The sequence below is a fragment of the Mustelus asterias genome, unplaced genomic scaffold (assembly GCF_964213995.1).
Source record: "Mustelus asterias unplaced genomic scaffold, sMusAst1.hap1.1 HAP1_SCAFFOLD_1848, whole genome shotgun sequence".
Lineage (NCBI taxonomy): Eukaryota > Metazoa > Chordata > Chondrichthyes > Carcharhiniformes > Triakidae > Mustelus > Mustelus asterias.
The window spans coordinates 36,697-42,696 of record NW_027591793.1 but is presented as its reverse complement, the minus strand read 5'-3'; positions in this window follow the sequence as shown (position 1 = coordinate 42,696).

Below are 6,000 nucleotides of genomic sequence, written 5' to 3'. Positions count from 1 at the left end.
CACACTTCAACCAGATGAAATCGAAGTTCTCAGCCGAGGGCTCAATTTCTGCCCCACCACCAAAATAGACCCCATCAGTCTCGCAGCAGACACAGAGGAATTCACCAGGCGAATGAGGCTGAGGGAGTTCTTCCACAAACCCCAAGAGGCCAACAGCGAACACAATGAGACAGCCAATGAAGCGGAACAGCCGACAGAGAGATCCGCAGTGCAGCAACCGAAGAGGAAAGAGTCGAATTGGACTCCTCCAGAAGGCCGCTGCGCTCGACTTGACATGTATGCCCAAGCCGTCAGGAGGTGTGTCAATGCCAGATTCATCAGCCGCACTCACCAGACAGCCCCGAACGTCACCCAAGCACAACGCAACGCCATCTGGGCGGCACGGTAGCACAGTGGTTAGCACTGCTGCTTCACAGCTCCAGGGTCCTGGGTTCGATTCCCGGCTCGGGTCACTGTCTGTGTGGAGTTTGCACATTCTCCTCGTGTTTGCGTGGGTTTCCTCCGGGTGCTCCGGTTTCCTCCCACAGTCCAAAGATGTGCGGGTTAGGTTGATTGGCCAGGTTAAAATTGCCCCTGAGATGCGTAGGTTAGAGGGATTAACGGGTAAATATGTGGGGGTAGGGTCTGGGTGGGATTGTGGTCGGTGCAGACTCGAAGGGCCGAATGGCCTCCTTCTGCACTGTAGGGTTTCTATGATTTCTATGATCTGCGCTCTCAAGACCAACCGCAACATTGTCATCAAACCAGCAGACAAAGTGGGGGCCACCGTCATGCTGAACAGAATGGATTACTGCAAAGAAGTGTATCGACAACTGAACAACGAGGAACACTACAGACAGTTACCCGCAGATCCGACCAAAGAACACACCCGTCAACTCAACAGACTGATCAAGACTTTTGATCCCGACCTTCAGAGCACCCTCCGTGCTCTCATCCCATGTACTCCCCGCGTTGGAGATCTCTGCTGCTTCCTGAAGGTACACAAGGCCAACACACCCGGCTGTCCCATCGTATCGGGCAATGGGACTCTGTGCAAGAATCTCTCCGGCTATGTCGAGGGCATCCTGAAACCCATTGTACAAAGAACCCCCAGCTTTTGTCGCGACACTACGGACTTCCTACAGAAACTCAGCACACATGGAGCAGTTGAACCAGGAGCACTCCTCGTCACAATGGATGTCTCGGCACTCTACGCCAGCATCCCCCACGATGATGGTGTTGCTGAAACTGCCTCAGTACTCAACGCTGACAACTGCCAATCTCCAGATGCAATTTTACAACTCATCCGCTTCATCCTGGACCACAATGTCTTCACCTTCAACAACCAGTTCTTCATCCAGACACAAGGAACAGCCATGGGACCAAATTCGCACCTCAATATGCCAACATCTTTAAGCACAGGTTCGAACAAGACCTCTTCACCGCACAGGACCTTCAACCGATGCTATACACTAGATCCATCAATGATATTTTCTTCCTTTGGACTCATGGTGAGCAATCACTGAAACAACTATATGGTGACATCAACAAGTTCCATCCCACCATCAGATTCACCATAGACTACTTTTCGGAATCGGTTGCATTCTTGGACACACGCATCTCCATCAAGGACGGTCACCTCAGCACCTCACTGTACCGCAAGCCCACGGATAACCTCACGATGCTCCACTTCTCCAGCTTCCATCCTAAACACGTTAAAGAAGCCATCCCCTACGGACAAGCCCTCCGTATACACAGGATCTGCTCGGATGTGGAGGATCGCAACAGACACCTCCAGACGCTGAAAGATGCCCTCATAAGAACAGGATATGGCGCTCGACTCATCGATTGACAGTTCTGACGCGCCACATCGAAAAACTGCACCAACCTCCTCAGAAGACAAACACGGGACACGACGGACAGAGTACCTTTCGTCGTCCAGTACTTCCCCGGAACGGATAAGCTACGATATCTTCTCTGGAGCCTTCAACATGTCATCGATGAAGACAAACATCTCGCCAAGGCCATCCCCACACCCCCACTTCTTGCCTTCAAGCAACTGCACAACCTCAAACAGACCATTGTCCGCAGCAAACTACCCAGCCTTCAGGAGAACAGTGACCACGACACCACACAACCCTGCCACAGCAACCTCTGCAAGACGTGCCGGATCATCGACACGGATGCCATCATCTCACGTGAGAACACCATCCACCAGGTACACGGTACATACTTTTGCAACTCGCCCAAGGTTGTCTACCTGATACACTGCAGGAAAGGATGCAGACGTTATGACAACGGATGAATGAACACCACTCGACAATCACTAGGCAGGAGTTTTCTCTTCCTGTTGGGGAAAACTTCAGCGGACACGGGCATTCAGCCTCTGATCTTCGGGTAAGCGTTCTCCAAGGCAGCCTTCATGACACATGACAACGCAGAATCGCTGAGCAAAAACTGATAGCCAAGTTCCACACACATGAGGACAGCCTCATCCAGGATCTTGGGTTCATGTCACACTATCTGTAACCTCCACGACTTACCTGGGCTTGCAAAATCTCACTAACTGAACTGGCTGGAGACAATACACATCTCTTTAACCTGTGCTTAACTTTCTCTCCACTCACATTGGCTGTACCTTTCAGACTTGATTACCTGCAAAGACTCACATTTCAACCATTATCTTGTAAATTGAGTTTGTGTCTTTATATGCCCTGTTTGTGAACAGAACTCCCACTCACCTGATGAAGGAGCAGTGATCCGAAAGCTTGTGGCTTGTGCTACCAAATAAACCTGTTGGACTTTAACCTGGTGTTGTGAGACTTCTTACTCTGCTTACCCCAGTCCAACGCCGGCATCTCCACATCATGGCTACCATCGACACCCCCAAACTGCCGGCTCCAAGTGGAGAGGATCTCCAAGAAGATCGCGCATATCGACACAAACATCAAATTTCTACGACGATGCATAAAGTAGACAAGATACCGAAAGGACTACAGATCACGAACCCACTCAGGTCAACCTATAACACAGATTACGCTAAGAGACTTTGCCGTCGCAACTCTCTCACACTCCTCAACCACCTCATACACCAGCTCTACAGCAAACGCCGCAGCCTGGAAACCAAGATAGAATCCATATTCTCAACTTGCGCTCAGGACGCAGACCAGCTGCGAAACTCTGCCAAGCAGACGAGACAAAGGAACTACGCCATCTACATGCACACCAAGAACAGGAAACTTGAGAAACTCGGCATCACCACCAGCAGCAACCAAGCCTCCCCCGGTACCACAGTAGAAAACAGTACCACTGCAGGGAAGTCCATTGTCAACTTGTCCGACTACACACTTCAACCAGATGAAATCGAAGTTCTCAGCCGAGGGCTCAATTTCTGCCCCACCACCAAAATAGACCCCATCAGTCTCGCAGCCGACACAGAGGAATTCACCAGGCGAATGAGGCTGAGGGAGTTCTTCCACAAACCCCAAGAGGCCAACAGTGAACACAATGAGACAGCCAACGAACCAGAACAGCCGACAGAGAGATCCACAGTGCAGCAACCGAAGAGGAAAGAGTCAAATTGGACTCCTCCGGAAGGCCGCTGCCCTCAACTCGACATGTATGCCCAAGCCGTCAGGAGATGCGTCAATGCCAGATTCATCAGCCGCACTCAGAAGACAGCCCCGAACATCACCCCAGCACAACGCAACGCCATCCACGCTCTCAAGACCAACCGCAACATTGTCATCAAACCAGCAGACAAAGGGGCCACCGTCATACTGAACAGAACGGATTACTGCAAAGAAGTGTACCGACAACTGAACAATGAGGAACACTACAGACAGTTACCCGCAGATCCGACCAAAGAACACACCCGTCAACTCAACAGACTGATCAAGACCTTTGATCCGGACCTTCAGAGCACCCTCCATGCTCTCATCCCACGTACTCCCCGCGTTGGAGATCTCTGCTGCCTCCCGAAGATACACAAGGCCAACACACCCGGCCATCCCATCGTATCGGGCAATGGGACCCTGTGTGAGAATCTCTCCGGCTACATTGAGGGCATCCTGAAATCCATTGTACAAAGAACTCCCAGCTTTTGTCGCAACACTACGGACTTCCTGCAGAAACCCGGCACACATGGAGCAGTTGAACCAGGAGCACTCCTCGTCACAATGGATGTCTCGGCACTCTACACCAGCATCCCCCACGATGATGGCATTGCTGAAACTGCCTCAGTACTCAACGCTGACAACTGCCAGTCTCCAGATGCAATTTTACAACTCATCCACTTCATCCTGGACCACAATGTCTTCACCTTCAACAACCAGTTCTTCATTCAGACACACGGAACAGCCATGGGGACCAAATTTGCACCTCAATATGCCAACATCTTTAAGCACAGGTTCAAACAAGACCTCTTCACCGCACAGGACCTTCAACCGATGCTATACACTAGATACATCGATGACATTTTCTTCCTTTGGACTTACGGTGAAGTCACTGAAACAACTATATGATGACATCAGACTCACCATGGACTACTCTCCGGAATCGGTTGCATTCTTGAACACACGCATCTCCATCAAGGACAGTCACCTCAGCACCTCACTGTACCGCAAGCCCACGGATAACCTCATGATGCTCCACTTCTCCAGCTTCCACCCTAAACACGTTAAAGAAGCCATCCCCTTTGGACTAGCCCTCCGTATACACAGGATCTGCTCAGATGAGGAGGATCGTAACAGACACCTCCAGACGCTGAAAGATGCCCTCATAAGAACAGGATACGGCGTTCGACTCATCGATCGACAGTTCCGACGCGCCACAGCGAAAAACCGCACTGACCTCCTCAGAAGACAAACACGGGACACGGCGGACAGAGTACCCTTCGTCGTCCAGTACTTCCCCGGAGCAGAGACTCTATGACATCTTCTCCGGTGCTTCCAACATGTCATCGATGTACACGAACATCTCGCCAAGGCCATCCCCACACCCCCGCTTCTTGCCTTCAAACAGTCACACAACCTCAAACAGACCATTGTCCGCAGCAAACTACCCAGCCTTCAGGAGAACAGTGACCACGACATCACACAACCCTGCCACAGCAACCTCTGCAAGACGTGCCGGATCATCGACACGGATGCCATCATCTCACGTGAGAACTCCATCCACCAGGTACACGGTACATATTCTTGGCGGCACGGTAGCACAGTGGTTAGCACTGCTGCTTCACAGCTCCAGGGACCTGGGTTCGATTCCCGGCTTGGGTCACTGTCTGTGTGGAGTTTGCACATTCTCCCCGTGTCTGCGTGGGTTTCCTCCGGGTACTCCGGTTTCCTCCCACAGTCCAAAGCTGTGCGGGTTAGGTTGATTGGCCATGCTAAAATTGTCCCTTCGTGTCCTGAGATGTGTAGGTTAGAGGGATTAGCGGGTAAATATGTAGGGGTAGGGCCTGGGTGGGATTGTGGTCGGTGCAGGCTCGAAGGGCCGAATGGCCTCCTTCTGCACTGTAGGGTTTCTATGATTTCTATGATTTCTTGCAACTCGGCCAACGTTGTCTACCTGATACGCTGCAGGAAAGGATGTCCCGAGGCATGGTACATTGGGGAAACCATGCAGACGCTACGACAACGGATGAATGAACGCCGCTCGACAATCACCAGGCAGGAGTGTTCTCTTCCTGTTGGGGAACACTTCAGCAGTCATGGGCATTCAGCCTCTGATCTTCGGGTAAGCGTTCTCCAAGGCAGCCTTCACGACACACGACAACACAGAGTCACTGAGCAAAACGTGATAGCCAAGTTCCGCACACATGAGGACGGCCTCAACCGGGATCTTGGGTTCATGTCACACTATCTGTAACCCCCACGACTTACCTGGGCTTGTAAAATCTCACTAACTGTCCTGGCTGGAGACAATACACATCTCTTTAACCTGTGCTTAACGCTCTCTCCACTCACATTGTCTGTACCTTTAAGACTTGATTACCTTTGAAGACTCGCATTCCAACCATTA